Genomic DNA, 16,148 nt, shown 5'->3' with positions numbered 1-16,148 from the left:
CGCTTCTGTTATCGAATCAGGGCGCTGTTCTTATTGTGGAAGCTACTTGAAAGGTTTCATCTTTTTACAGACAAAAAAGCGATTTTCCAACCTCAGAGCACTTCTTTTCTGGCCAGCGCAAGCCATCGGTAACAGTGTCTTTGAAGAGAAGGAAAGAGAGAGAAAGAAGAACGTACTCAAATATACTCCTATCCAAACTTATTTAGCTAGGGCAAGATGACAGAACAACCCTGCAGGCTATGCATTTCCCACCAGTTACTTCCTCATAGCAGTATATCATATTTGTAACAAACTCTCAGTATCATTTTCAATCGGGGTGTTTTTCAGTCTGAGCAATTCTCTGTGAAGTAAAACACTGTCAACAGAGAAACACAGGAGAGTTCTGGGAGGAAAACACCTGGTTAGGGCTGATTGCAGTATGTGATTATCCATTCCCCTACCTCCATGGGGTGAAGCAGTGGGCACTGCTAACTTAATTCCTCCTCTCTGTTATAAGAGGAGGCCAGTGGTGTGTGCAATGCCAAGGGCAAGTTATCCAGCCAGACATCACAGTGCACCTGAGGGACACATGACAACAGGAAATCAAGGTCTGTTTATCACTACAATACACATGCAGAATCCAGCATTCCTGAGAGTTCATTATGTATGGACACTAGCCCCAAGTAACTGCTTCATTAGCATCTGCTTTGCAGTTAGTTTTCACAGCATGAGATACAAATTAAAGTGCATGAAGGATAGAACAGAAAGGAGAAAGGGGAAAAAGACAAGGCTTAGAATTAGAATTACAGACAGCTTCTCTCCAGGCAAAGAGATGGGAGATGCTCACATTCAGTGCTCTGATGTCGGATAAACTTGGGACTGGTGCAGAACTGGGTACCCACATGGGTCTGGCGGGCTGGCAGGTTAGGTGCAGAGTTGGAGGCTGCAAGGATAACTGACTTGTGACAGGGTCCTCCCCACACTTGTGGGAAACATCACCTTCCATTCCCAGCAAACAAGGAGAGATCTCCAACCTGACTCACATGTGCATCAAACAGCAGGAATAGGGAAAGCAATCCAGGAGCACCAAGGCAGTATCTATCTGTAGTTAAATTCTCCTGTACAGATGCCTTCAATGGCACATCTAATATTTGACCCCACTCTGTCAGCTCACAGTCCAGATAAACAGTTCCTCTCATTTGCATCTGTCATTCCTCCCCTCCACAAACCTTTTATTTTCTTATCTTTTCCTTTAAGCCTTTGAAACTGGGACAAGTCCAAGTAGAAGAAGATGACCCACTCAGCACCCAGCAGCTCCCTGACTAGGGTAGCAACTGACTGCAGACTGCCCTGCTCTCATCAAGCCCAACCATCCCTGATGGGCCAGAATTACCTCTACCAAGTGAAACCAAGGCAGATCACTGCAGAGAGCCCCTAGAGCCCCCATACGGATGCACCCAGGGGTGCAGCAGCACAAGCAGAACTGCAGACCTTTCCCTGCTTCCTGGCCTCTTCCCCCTGGCCCTTCCCTTCCCACAAGAAATGAAGAAGGGGACAGTGCCAGCTGCAGCGTGAGACCATTTTAGAGTCAGTGATTACACAGTTACACAGCTAACTCAGGACAGGCATTCCCAAGCCAGTCCATACACTTCTGCTCCTCAGCTCTAACACTGCTTTGCTCCTCCTGACAGTAACCAATCTGCCAGCTGAGTGTTGTTGCAGCAGATACTGGCTGATCCATCATTTTATTAATAGTATGATTACGGTATAAATATTTCATTCCATGGTGTGTGTGGGAGGCTTCATCACGCCCCAGAATCTGCGTGTGCATCTTGTTTAAATACAGCTCTGTTAAACTTATGGCAAATGTGTCAGCTCCAGCTCTTCAATATTTCCTTTAATGCTCTCAGTATTCTCTCATATGCTAATAATGTTAAATTCCAGGCCAGTTTATTCAGTGAAAGAAAGTCACATCCAAAATATAATTTCTTTTCTAATACGGTCATATAAAAAGGTGAAGTGAGAATTTAATACAAATGGGAATTAAGTCTTGGAAAAAGAGAATTGTAATTTTCTTCCTTTAGGTGCTGTATAATGGAACAATATGGCAAGTACAGGTTAGGTGTCCAGGGCACTATTTTCACATCTCAGTTTCATGGATAACCTTTGCCACACTCTTGTTTTTTTTTAAGGTGTCATATCATTAATACAGTGTCATCTTATCTTGCTGAAACTACTAACCACGTTCTTAATGTAGACACCATCAACAGTGTTCAGTGATTCCAGCACTAGTATGAACACCAAATTGCTCTTTAAACCAAGTAACTGCCACGTTTCTGTTTGCTGCTGCATCCCAGCAAAGGCGGTGCAAAACGCTTGCAGTTTTCCCAGCCCCCAGGGTCTGCCAGCAGCTCACACTGTAACTCTTTAATTTTACACTTCAGAGGCAACGTGGGGCTTTCTCAGTTCAAATAAATGACAAAATATTGAGCAAAGATATCTCAGCTAGAGAGCTATTTTTCAGGTGACTGATGAGGAGATATTCCATCTGTGTCACTGCAAAAATGACACCTTGATTGAGGTTCAGTGATAGCAGTGATCTCTGCAGTGATTCCGAGGCACACATTTAATCCCAAAGTAACCGTTAGCATCTGTACTAAACTTCTAGTTACAGCCTGATCCAGTTTTAGGGAGGCTGTTTGAAGCTGACTTAGAAGTCTGTGGCTCTGTGTGCACCTGCAGCAAGAGAGTGCAAAATCAGCTGTGTGCAGAACAGCAGGACATCAGCACCAAGAGCTTCTCTGGAGCAAAAAGCTGAGAGGCAACAGCAGCAGCATCACCAGTGCTCAGTAATGCCCCTCATGAACCATTTCCAAGGGGGTGTGTATATCATGGATGCAGTTTACAGATGGAGAGTGGGAGGCATGGTGTGATGCAGAGACTTGGTTAAGGTCAAAGAGGCCAGCCAGAAAATGAGGTTCCTGATTCATTCTCCAGTATCCTCCCAGTCACAGGAATCCATTCTGCTCTCATGGACTTAGCAAGGAGGACAGACAACCCCAGCCATGGAAAACAGTTCAATACCTCATACTGAATACCTCTCATTGAAACAAATTAATGTGTAAAGGTGACAAGAATGCCTCCTTGTGTAAAACCTTGTCATTTCAGAGGGAGCACAGAAGTGGGGTTAGGAGACACAGCCGCTGCAGGCTTGCATAGCTGTCAGGGGTATGTGCTGTTTGCAGAAGCCCTGCTTACAGATTCCCATTTCCTTCTGAAGCTTTAGTGGAATTGGCTCCATCAGACTGACAGGGCTTTAGAGAAGCCTCAGCTCCCTCAGCTGAATGACAAAGGAGAGCGTTCCAGATACCAGCACAGTGGATACTGGGACTGCTTTTTCTCTGCTACAAAAGAGAGGAAGAGTGCTAAAGGTATGAGGAAAACATCCATATGGTGCAGAGCAGAGCAGGGGGAAAATAAAGCAAGTTTACAGAATATGGTGAAATTTTAATGTGAAGAATTTTCCCTCTAAGCAATCATCCCAACAGAGGACAAGGCTTAATGACGATCTGCCAGCAGGGAAAACCTGGAACATCCAGCATCTACACAGGCAGCCACCTGCCTGTAATGGGCAAAACCATGTCAAGTATTCCGTGCATAAAACTCTGTCCCGACTGCAGGCAGGGTTCAAATGTGTTACTCTTGTCATTACATAAAGACATGTAAAAAGCCGTAACAAGGATTCCTTTACTGAAAGAACTGGATTAGGAAAACAAGCAACTCCTTTGGGTTTCTTGGGTACACCTTTGTTCTGCTTCTTTTAAGCAGCTATCATAACTCTCTTTAATATACAATAGGAATTTCCTAGGGAAGAGGGTCAGCGAACCAGGAGTCTGCTCAAACACAGAAAGGCAGTGCTGGATTGACCTAACCCTGCCTCAACAAGCAGCGTATGAGACCCAAGAAAGGAAACATTCTGTCTTTTGGACATTTTAGTCCCAGTTTATGATTATCATACAGACAATCACTTCAGGTGACTTTCTTGAAGGAAAAGAACCCCTATCTTAGCTCAACAGACACACTTGGAAAAAAAAATAGATCTATTTTAATCTTCAACTTAATTATGTGAAGCTCCCACCTTTCCTGGTCTCATTGTGAGAGCTGCACAGCCCAGTGGGTAAATCCTGTCCTTGCCTCGCAGCGGAAGGTGCAACAGCCTCTGTGACCGCTGGAGCAGTGCACCCACCGATAGCTGCAGGGACATTGCCACGCTCATCCCAAGTACAACTTTCAGCCAGTCGCTATGTCTGACCTGCTGCTTCTGCTATTAATTTTCACACTGCATCATAAGCCAGCTGCCTTCACTTTCTGACTTCTAATGAGAAAAACACCCTCAGGCATGTTCAAAAGGAAATATGAGAACTATGTTTGAAGATAAAATACCTCGCAAACTCTCCCATCGTGTCGATTTCCAGCAATGAATGTCCTGCAACCTAAAGGAGCTGCTATTGCGGCAGCTGAGGCATGGACTCCAGTTGCGATACAACCGAAATCATTTACTGAGTGAGCTTACAGGCTTTTTATAGCCCCCTGCCTAGCTGTTGGTAATGGTTAGTATTGGTTAGTTCCTTTTCGGTACTTTTCACAACATCATACGCTTTCCCCAACCGATCACATCATTGTTCACTCACTTTTGCTTGAACAACTAATTTGTTCTCAGATGTATTAGCACATTTCCCTGTTACCACTTTCTGCTACATTGTTACTTCCCATTTTCCCTTAAACACACATTCTTTTGTGCCCTCAGTCCACACTGGAGACTTGCATTAGCTCCTGGGAAAGTCCCGGCTGCAACATTCCATCTTTGTCTTCACTAACTTCTTTGTTTCAATATCTACAGTTCTCGGAGATTACCTCAGTGTTCTAACTTCGACTGCTCTTAACTCCCATGGTCTGCAGCAGATGAGGGTCAGGGTGTTCGTGCTCTCGTTCAGGTCTGCTGGCACAGCTTCTTGTGCAGCATTCCCCACATGCTGTCTCCTGCACAAACACGCGTTCATTCCTGTCATGAGCCATGCCCACCTGTTTTTCCAGCCATGGCTCTGTCGCTGGGTATCAGCTCAGTGAAGCTGCTCTTCTGCCATTCTCATGTCCACAGCCACTGGGGAGGTGGCAGCAAACAGCGTTGTGCAGGCTCAAGCCACAATACCACAACTTCTCCCTCCCAGCCCCTAGGTGAGAGGTAACCACAGCTTCCCAATGCATGCGGTGGTAGAGCAGGTAGCAGCTCCTTCCCACCACCATCCCTGCTGGGCACATCTAGGGATATGGGGGACAGGATATTCCCTTGGGTTTCCAGTTACTTTCCAAGGTCTCCTCCATTCCTGGGAGGGATGTCTACACCAGGTATAGGCTCACAATCAAACTTACCTCATTCAAAGAGCTGATGAGAATCTAGGTCATGTCTAGGATTTCACCATTAACAGTAGCAGAAGCAGGGCCTGAAGCAAAGCTTCCAGATCTACTGCAAGTCCCTAGGGGTGCAATTTTCTCAGAGAATACAAAATACCACTGACTAAAATTGTTAATGGGCTGTAAACTCCAAGTGAAAATATCCTTTCAAAGGTGGTGAGGCAACGTTTAGTTCTTCCATACGCTGTGTTTATATCTGGGAGACATAGCAACAAATAAACTTCCCTGAAGCATGTAGCTAAACGCATGAGGCTCATTGACTCTTCTCAAGGCAGGTCAAAACCAACACAACCCAATCACTTGGGAGCAGCCATCTCTGAGAGCTACAGAGCCAGCCAGCCAGAGGATCTAGAAGATCTATACTGAATTAGGAAACCATGTTTTGCCCTGAGGGCTGCATTATAACAGCATCTTACTCATTTGCTGAACTTTATTGCTCTAACAAACACGGAGAGATGAAATATCACAGACCTAAACAGAGAAAAATGATGAAGAGCTGCACACTGTGGTAATATAGGGAGATGGTTAGAGCAAGAAACTACTGATGAGATACTTGAATGCACAAAAGACAGTACGCTCTGGCCCTAGAATGGAAGGGTTGCATCTTCTCTTATGTCCCTCCTGGTTAAGAAGAGAAACAATTTGAATGGATTGAATTATGGGGTTAAAGTCAGCTGGGAAAAGCAAGAAAAAGAAGCTGATGTTTTCCCTGCATGAGTCTGTCTGGAACTGAAGAATTTACCTGTCATCTGAAACTTCTCAGGCAGGCTGCCTTAGAGCCACAAGACTGTGCTTGGTGCGGAGTATTTGTCTTTTCACTATCAAACATTTTCCCAATAGCAAAATATTACGTTTATTGAGAGCAAAGCGTTGGCGATCCAGACACTCAGAACAGCTTGAGTGGCACGAGGGAATGTGTAGCTGTGCTCATTACAGGAAATAACATCATGACGGAACCAGAAAGCAGATGGGTGGTAATCTGATCGTTGTCAAACATTGCAGATCCGTATCTGTCGGTTGGATGGACGTTTCTATTGCTTTGGCATACAGGAGATAGTGGCACAGGAAACATTTTGTTATATGTGCTATTTTCCACCTTTCTTACTAGTGATTATTTCAGACAACAAAGATGAAGAGATGCTGAAAGAGAGCTGAAAGGCAGGAATCCACTTGAAGACAAAGCTGGGCTAGCAAATCAGCACATCTATCAAAGAGACTACCTGATTTTGTATTACTGTGGGTAGTTTATGCTCTCCATCACAAAGTACTATACGAAATGTTCAGGAGTGTTTGCATTCTTGTTATGTTTTAACCTCATGAGAGGAAGTTGCACCAGGAAGATGAGGTACCAGATCCATTCTCCTCAGAAGACTAGAAGTGATGCTGGGAACTAAATATGTGTTATACCAATATAGGAAGCCCCTTTTTGTCCTCAGAAACTCAGGCATAACCCAAATCCCCTTGTGAGTAGGACTAATGTTCTGTAGAATCTAAACTACGCTCAAGGCCAGATACTTGCAATTTGACATTGCCACAAACACCAGAAAAAGTGCTTCAGAAGAAACCAGATTTGCCTCTGGGCTTGGCAAGAACTGAGCTGTGGCACTCAATATACATCTACTAAGGCATTATGTAAAAAGCCTGCTTACTCCTCAATGTCTAAATGACCACTGAGCATTCAACTCCCACTTCAGGGAAGAAAATGTTTGAAGAGCACATGGTGAAATGGGATTCCAAGATAAATTCAATTCAATTTTAACATAAATTACCTGACAGAAATCTTAAGACACGCTCTTTCAGGCACTTCCTATGCTCAGAACCATGTTGCAGGCTTCAGAAATAGGTGGGTTATCCAGGAACCCTGATGATGTTACACTTCCCATCATTGCTACAAGCATCACCAGTAGGAACAAGAAACCTGAGGAGAATTTGTCAGGTTTTTTCCTGATCCAGGGACACGTTGTCCTGGGAAAAGGAATGCCAAGAGATCATGTAAAACAGTGCAAGACAAACCCAAATCTCCAAAAAACAATCAAAAAAAGCACCCCATTTTTCTTCTCTCCAGTCTGTTTCACAATACATTTAACTCCAAAGCACTAAGCATCTCTACATCCTAAGTCATTTAGCTCCAGATAGCACATTCATTTCAGGGGAGATAAGCTTCTCTCTCAGCTACAGAATTGCAGCAGAAAACCAAGAGCAGCCTGAGGCTTCCTCTGGGTCTTTAGTAAAGTTGGTTACTTTATATTTCAACTTAAGATTAGAGGCTAAAACATTTCCACTGAGGCATTACTGCTCATGGCAATGCCCATGAGATTAGTATCAGTATGATTTTTCACCTAGACAGGCCTCAGGGAGTTGCCTGGCATTCCAAGGACCAGAATGGCTGAGCCTGCTTAGAGGAGATTTAAAGCACTTTGTTGCTCAGCATCTTGCATCCTATTGGTGCTTTCCAGCCCATGCCTGGCACGTGTATATATCTACAGTAGGAAAAGCATAAAATTCTGACTCTATGGCTAAAGCTGAGCAAACAGTTCCATCAATTAAACACAAAAGTCATATTTAATCTCATTCAAAATCAGAGAAGTCTTTATACATAACCATGAGCACATCAGTGCTCCTAGCCCATAAATGCTTGGAGAACCACAGTAAAAGAAAAAGTGCAGTAAACAGAACTACAGTTAAACTACCATTGCTGCTTCATGCGGGTTACTAAGTACCATTTGGGTTCCTGAACTGCAAGGTGTAAAGATACAGAAGCATACTTTTGATCTTACAACCTTTATTTTCTTCCCCTCCAAACCACATTAGCAATTTCCTTTGCAAAAGTGCTTAGTAAGCTCAACTAATCATTACAAATACCTCATAGGTCACATCACACTCAATGAGGTGTCTTGCATCGTGCTCTGCCTACTCAAGCAGGCAAGACTGACACTGAAGGTCTCCCCTGCACCCTGCAGGGCTCCTCTGCCAGTCCCAGGACTCCAAATATACATTTAAGGATACGTTTAAAAGTGATTTTTAAATGTGTTCCAGCTCTGCGCACCATTTCCAGAAGAGCAGCACAAAGACCCCTGACAACGCAAATTCTCTTTATAAATAAGCATATCCCAGCCTTCATAAATGCTGCTATGGGGAGAACTGGCTACCCTGGATTTGGAGAAGGCTGAGGTTCTTAATGACTTCTTTGCCTCGGTCTTCACTGGCAAAGGCTCTGAGCACACCACCCAAGTCTTGGAAGGCAGACACAGGGACTGTGAGAATGAAAACCCTAGGCCCGCTGTAGGAGAGGATCAGGTTCAAGACCATCTTAAGAACCTGAACATGCACAAGTCCATGGGACTTGATGAAATCCATCTGCAGGTCCTGAAGGAGCTGGCAAATGAAGTTGCTAAGCCACTGGCCATCATATTTGAGAAATCATGGCAGTCAGGTGAAGTTCCCGATGACTGGAAAAAGGGAAATATAACCCCCATTGTCAAGAAGGGGAAAATGGATGACCTGGGGACTACAGAGCAGTCAGTCTCACCTCTGAGCTTGGCAAAATCTTGGAGCAGATTCTCCTAGAAGGCATGCTAAGGCACATGAAAATCAACAAGGTGCTTGGTGACAGCCAGCATGGCTTCACTGAGGGGAAATCCTGCCTGACCAATTTGGTGGCCTTCTATGATGGGGCTACAGAACTGATGGACAGGGGTAGAGCAGTTGATGGCATCTACCTGGACTTGTGCAAAGCGTTCGACACTGTCCCACACGACATCCTTGTCTCTAAATTGGAGAGACATCAATTTGATGGATGGAGCACTGGGTGGATAAAGAACTGGCTGGATGACCGCACACAAAGAGTTGTGGTCAATGGCTCAATGTCCGGCTGCAGACCAGTAACGAGTGGGGTCCCTCAGGGATTTTTGTTGGGACCGGTCTTGTTCAACATGTTCGTCGCTGCCATGGACAGTGGGATTGAGTGCGCCCTCAGCAAGTTTGCCAATGACACCGAGCTGTGTGGTTCGGTTGATACCCTGGAGGGAAGGAATGCCATCCAGAGGGACCTCGACACGCTTGTGAGGTGGGCTGATGCCAACCTTACAAAGTATTCACTTATGCCAAGTGCAAGGTCCTACACCTGGGTGGGAGCAATCCCAGGCACAGCTACAGGTTGGGCAGAGAAGAGATTCAGAGCAGCCCTGTGGAGAAGGACTTGGGGGTGTTGGTTGATGAGAAAATGAACATGAGCCGGCTTCAGTGTGCGCTTGCAGCCCAGAAAGCCAACTGTGTCCTCTGCTGCATCAGAAGGAGCGTGACCAGCAGGTCCAAGGAGGTGATCCTGCCTCTCCACTCTGCTCTTGTGAGACCTCACCTGGAGCATTGTGTGCAGTTCTGGTGTCCTCAATATAAAAAGGACATGGAACTGTTGGAACAAGTCCAGAGGAGGCCACGAGGATGGTCAGGGACTGGAGCACCTCCTGTATGGAGACAGGCTGAGAAAGTTGGGGCTGTTCAGCCTGGAGAAGAGAAGCTGTGTGGAGACCTCATAGCAGCCTTCCAGTATCTGAAGGGGGCCTTGTGATAGGACAAGGGGTAACGGGTTAAAACAAACATGGGAAGTTTAGATTGGATATAAGGAAGAAGTTCTTTACTGTAAGGGTGGTGAGGCACTGGAATGGGTTGCCCAGGGAGGTTGTGAATGCTCCATCCCTGGTGGTGTTCAAGGCCAGGTTAGGCAGAACCTTGGGTGCCATGGTTTAGTGTGAGGTGTCCCTGCCCACGGCAGGGGGGTTGGAACTTGATGATCTTAAGGTCCTTTCCAACCCTAACTATTCTGTGATTCTATGATTTGATATTAAACATAATAAATAAACTACTCTTTTTTTCAGACTAAAATTGCAAATATTTCAAACCCAGGAATCCTCTTCACCCCTGCTCTCTGCTGAATTTCCTTGTTACTTTTCCACTGGTGGTATCCCAATAACCTGCCTGATCAAAAGCCTAATCACAAGCCTCTCCTTCCTACCTTTCCAAGAGCAATACGTTCTGACTTGTTTCTCTTTTCTACTAAGACAACGACAAGGAGGATTTCAACATCAACTGAGAGGTATAAATCACAAACTAAAGGCTGTCACAACAGATTTTGGAGCGCGATCCTCAGAGCACACCCACCAGCCAAGCTGGAGGAGGTGCTTCCCATAACAATTCTCTTTCCTATGAATACACTTCCCATGTGTAAACTTCCCAATGCTCCTTGTTTCCCAGCCAACCAAGGTGTAAATCGACAGTGCAGCTTTCTATAGATACCACACAAACTGGTTGTAACTGAAGATAACTGCCAGTCCACATCTTCTGGGGTTTAGGATTAATTTTGTTTTAAGGCAGAATATTTTGCTTTTGATATTGGCATTAGCCTGAGGGCAACAAAGGAATTCTGCTCCTTCTGTGAGGCTTACAGGGAAGGTTTGCTTTTAAAAACGAAGTTCTAAAGCCTGATGAAATCTATCGTATGCTGGGTTCTGAGATACGCTGTGGGAAACAATGGCTATCTATGGACAGCATTCATTTTTAACCTATCATCTCCTAACCCCCTCAGCATCATTTCTGCAGCCAGTGTAAGAACTATATGACCTGAATATTAACTTTGACTTCAGTGGATCTGCAGAAGGGTATTTTTGTGTAGTTCTTCAACTTGGAGTTTCTCTCCAAAATCCTGTCTATACCTTAGACTACATCCGAGGTTTATTTTTAAGGATTTATTTTTGATTTGTCAGTATTCATATTCACATCTACAAACTTTTTATCTGCTCACACGTAAAAACCCTTCAAAGAGGCATACATTTAAAACAGAAATGCTGAAATACAAGCCTGCTTTTCACTGCAACAAGACAGATGGCGTTCTCACATCAAACCCCTTACCCATTAGCAAGTCCAGAGTTTCTTAAAATATGAGAAATACTATACAGCCTTGTTACAGTACAGGGTATTTATTCCATTGATAATGTGCAATGTGCCAGGTTCAAAATGATGCTTATTACTTCTTGGAGGCAATGAACAAACTGTTTAAGGAGTGTGGACACTGCTCCTTGTGTTGAATTCCCCAAGCCAAGGTTGATGAGGGCAGTGTGGAGGGGGAATACAGCTGGGTACCAAGGGCAAGAGCTCAGTACATGTGTATGAAAAGGCACATAAGAATCACATGTCATGACAGGGTCAGTAGTACTCACATGCATTAGAGGATGATCAGCTGCTGCAGAGGAAGAGAATCTGGTCACCCAGGTTTTGGAAACCAAACTGAGTTCAAAAGCCAAAAATGGGAAATTGGAATAAAAAGGCTTAGAAAGCACCAAATTTTGAAGTATAACCTTTCTATGGTGAAATACCTGTTCTGTACCAAGCACAGGATACAAGTTGAGATGTAAAACCGGTAGCCATGAGGTGTTCAAAAGTGGAAGTGAATGCATACTGAGGATGTTTTCTCTGGTATGTCCAAAGAGACAGATGAGCATGACCAAAACCACTGTAAGCTTTCAGAAGAAAAAACATACAGCAGCTACTACAAAACCATTGGTCATTCAGAGATATATGTGGATCTAGTAACACATTTTGCTATCACAAGAAATCTCAGCTTTACTCCAGAAGTAAGGCACTCACTAGTATGGGAAAAAGCTCTCTTGTTATTTCATCCTCAAAATGGTAGTGGTGATATAGTTGTAAAGAAGATACGTCTTCTTTTCTCGGTTGATAAAAAACATCCCAACATCAGTCAACGCAAGTGGAAAGGAAAGAGCCAAACAGAAGAAGTTTCTTAGCATTCATATAAAATATTTCTGGCTGATGTGGATAGTAATTGAAACGAGATAACTACATGCATAAAATCTAGAGTGGTGCAGATCTACTCAATGAATTTGAGGACAGTGAGTAGCTTTTACAGTGCCTAGCTGAAATATGAAAAGAATCTGTGTTTGGAAAGCTTCACAAGACAGCCTTGTCTACCATTTTCTGTATATTGATCATCAATATCTGTCCTGTCATTAGCATTACAAAAATAGCACTGATCTGAACAGATACCACAAAAGGGGCATACAGAAATATTGCTAAAAGATCTTTGCTGCTGGTACTGGTACAGGAATAGGGATCAGAGACTAGGACAACAGAATACTTCATAATAAAGACTTCTAAAGAAGCCACGGTTTGATTTACACAGGCAACACTTGAAAGCTAATGCCAGAATTTGACAAGAGGTGAATGCAATTGTTCCTGGAGACAACGGGAGAATAAATGAGAGAAAGAAAAAGCCAAAGGAAATAAATTTCAACTCTGACACAATAAACATGACACCATCTCAACAGATTCCACTCATTCCAATGCAAGGAAGCTTTCAAGGCCCAGAGGTTTCTTTTACTGCTAGCAGGAGTTGTCACAGAGCAAGGGTTAGGTAGGAAGCAAAGCATGCCTGTCCAATTGCAGTATCCTACTGGCTTACAGAAAGATCCTATTGCCAGGTGATTAATAAACGACCTGCAAAGTAAGCTTTCAGCCTGTGACCTGGTAACTCAGCCTCATGCAAGAAGAGGGACGGAAATGTTTGTATCTGGAATCTATCATAACTAGAGAAGTCATTTAAATGATCAAAAAACCCCAGCTAAAAGGCTGAATTACGCTTTAGAATATCAGTAATGTGAGCATTTCACATTATCTCCAGCCAATCTTGGTTTAAGGAGGAACCAGAGAAACAGTAGCTTGCATAATAATTCTCAGTAACATATTCAGTTCAGTGTCATTCACATTTGCTGTGAACAGAAAGATGGCATTGAGTCTGCATAGCCACGTCAGGCTGCAATCGTATTATCCATTCCATTTTCATTTTCATTTCAAATACTAGAGCTCAAAAATCAAGACAGCACTCTGACCTTGCTACCAGGCTGGCACAGCTGGAAGAAGGCTTACTTTGCTCTCATCCATTCCCAAAGCGCACAGTTCAAGCAGCCCCATCCAGACTTACCTGCAAGAAAACAGAACACAAATTTGGGGTTACAGCTTCCAACTTTACAAAAATCTACCACTAAGAAGTAAAAATAAATGTAAAAATAAACAGCAGATCCCTGAAAATTTCCCCAGCACTGAAGAGTTAAACCAACTTTTTGCAGTGTAATGAATGATTTATTTAACTGTACTTTTCTCATAGCCCTCAAATGATTCATAATTTCCTCCTGGTAATTTAATTACAAAAGGTTGCATTGCCAAAGGGCAAAACAAAAGATCTGTTGACTTTCTTCTTATTACGAAGTACTGTTTTGTCTGTTCATATAGTCTTGCCTCCCTCCCTTCCCCTCCCCAGCTTTCCCTTCCCTTGCTGCTTCCCAATGCAACAGAGCATTCCAGCATTGCTGAAAACAACATGACTGAGTGCAAGGATGAGCAGATTAGGAAGATGGGGTTTGTACACTTGTAATTGAGCTTTGAAATAGAAGAAAAGTAATAAGCCACCAGTCATGTGGTGAACTTCTGTTTCTTCAATGGAAGCAAGTGCTTGGACCCCAAACCATCGAGTGGAATCAGCAAAGCTTTTATAGCAATGTCCTTACATCAGTGTCCCAGCAGTTTTCTTCACAGAAGGAGATTTGGGTGAGAAGTGTTTGGCAGAAGCGTTTTTGCCATTTGCCAAAGCCCATTAAATTCATTAACGGTGGTTTAATAAGCACCATGGGGAAGGCCTCTCCCACCATGGGTGGCAGGCTGCCATCTCCAACTCCAAGTGCTCCATGTGGAGCTCCCACCCCAGGTTTCACAGCTGTCTAACACAACTGGCTGCAGAGTGCATCCATACAATGTAGAGTCCACAGCACAATATGCTTGTCCATAAGCCCCAAGGATGACAAGGACACAGAGGGTTATCCCACACCCTTTCTCACCACAGCCCCAGGTGCCGCAATAAGCATTCTCCAGGAGATGCCACCCAGGAGCTGCTGGGCAGCTCCCACCTGCAGCACTGGGCTTGCATCTGCCACTGCATGTCTCTGAAGAGCTCTGTAGCTTCTCATGGTAAAACCTGACTGGTTGGTTGCTTTCTGTCCCCAGTGTCAGTGTATTTCGACAGCTCTGTAGGAAACATCAGTCTGTTTTTCAGAGACTGGAAGGTGGGGACTTGCCTACTGTGTTTCTACCACAAGATGTGACTATCAGAGGGTGTTTGTCTCCCCATGGCAGATGGATATGACTGGTCTCCTTCCTCCGCTTCTCATCCCCAGGCGGCAAACCCCAAGCATCTCCACAGTTTCTCAGCTCTGAACTGGTGGAGGAACAGAGGTGGCTGACATGGGGGTCTGCCTCAGTGGGGGTAGTGGGGTCTGCTAGGAGCCACCCCCCAGGGAACAGCGATCCCATCACTGAAATGAGAAGGGACAGGTAGTCCAAGAAATGCTCCTCAGCTGAAAACAGAACTTTTACATAGAAAAGATGCTGAAACAAAATGACTTCCAGGCTCAGCACTCTGCCCCTAAGATTTTATGACAGCCCCATGCACTCAGTACTTAGAATGTGAGAAAGCAACAGTGATGTTTCTTGGCAGGTACATGTTACACGGTGCACTTGGACCCAACCCGAGTCAGTGCCTGGAAAGGTAAACCCAATAGAAATCTAGAAAGGCTCTTATCCCCACCTGGTGGCATTGATATAATTGTCAAGAAACAAAAGTAAAGAGCTGGCAGTCCGCTTTAGCTTGGAAATCCCATTTGCTCCAAATCGCATTTCAGTTCTAGTATAACGGGAAGACAGCATTTGGTATCTGTCACTGACAGTCAATGGCAGATCCAGTTAAAACACCCTCAGTTCCTGGCGTCCAAACTGCATAAAGGACCTGGCAATTTCCTGAGCAGGGAGCTGCCGGTGCAGCTTCTGCGGCTCCGTTTGTGCCCTCCCCATCCCGCTGAGCTTTACAGCCGCTTCCCGGCGCCTCCTGGGGATGATTTAACGCTGGGCAATGGAAGGAGACTGCTGCCATCTGCTGCCACCGCTCCGTGCAGGCACAGCCGTCGCTCCGACTGTCAGCCCAGCGATACAGGAGGAAAGGGGAAAAGGAGGAGAGCTATACAAATTCAGGTTTGGCTCTAGCAGGAATTCTGCTCCTTTCCTGCTAAATAAATGACTCCAATTTGTGCTTCACTGGCTTTGCACGTTAACACTCAGAATTTCAAAGGGATTATTTGGGCAATCCTACAGCAACCTTATGTCAATACACAAATAAACTGATGACTGCATGTGCAATCCCTGACAAATCTTGTCTGTCCTACAGAAATCAGCATCTGCGGCCCAGTCCTCACGACAAGCACCACAGCGAATAAGCCTCGGTGGGTGACAGCAAACAGAGGAAAAAGGGGAGATGGGTTTTAGGTGGGTTTTATGGAAGCAGAGGCAGCCTGCTCTCCCAACCCAGGGTGGCATTAGCCGCTAGTGCCCCTGAGCAGGGCTAGGCAGCAGCAGGCTCAGCACAGCCAGAGCTCAGAGAGAGCAATGCGGGAGCCAGAGCCAAGGAAGCAGCAGGTAGGAGACCCAGGGCCTCTCTCCTGTTGTTGCATTGTTTCATTTTGTTTATTTTCCCAATCTCCAGCCAATGCAATCCCAGATAATGGCAGGGAGCAGCTGAAAGGCAGAGAGCTCAGCCGCAGCGAAGCTCTGGGTGCCAGCAAGCTGGAGCAGCCAAGGCTGGCTGG

At 44.8% G+C, this 16,148-nt stretch overlaps 1 protein-coding gene across 7 annotated transcripts in view; it reads right to left on the bottom strand.

Annotated features, from left to right (window-relative positions):
- The window catches only part of KCNIP1 (potassium voltage-gated channel interacting protein 1), a 403,546-nt gene that overhangs the window by 125,972 nt on the left and 261,426 nt on the right, over positions 1-16,148 (bottom strand). For 2 of the 7 annotated variants that reach the window (XM_062629223.1, XM_062629221.1), the window contains exon 2: positions 13,350-13,441. The exons of the other annotated variants lie outside the window; for them this stretch is intronic. The gene's annotated coding sequence lies outside the window, so the exon portion shown is untranslated. The remainder of the gene's footprint in view (positions 1-13,349; positions 13,442-16,148) is intronic. 7 annotated transcript variants of the gene reach the window in all.

This window comes from Pezoporus occidentalis, unplaced genomic scaffold (genome assembly GCF_034315485.1).
Source record: "Pezoporus occidentalis ecotype Australia unplaced genomic scaffold, CSIRO_AGI_Poc_V1 ctg33, whole genome shotgun sequence".
In the NCBI taxonomy this organism is placed as follows: domain Eukaryota; kingdom Metazoa; phylum Chordata; class Aves; order Psittaciformes; family Psittacidae; genus Pezoporus; species Pezoporus occidentalis.
Note: the sequence above shows the minus strand (reverse complement) of the source record. Positions and strands in the feature narration are given on the sequence as shown.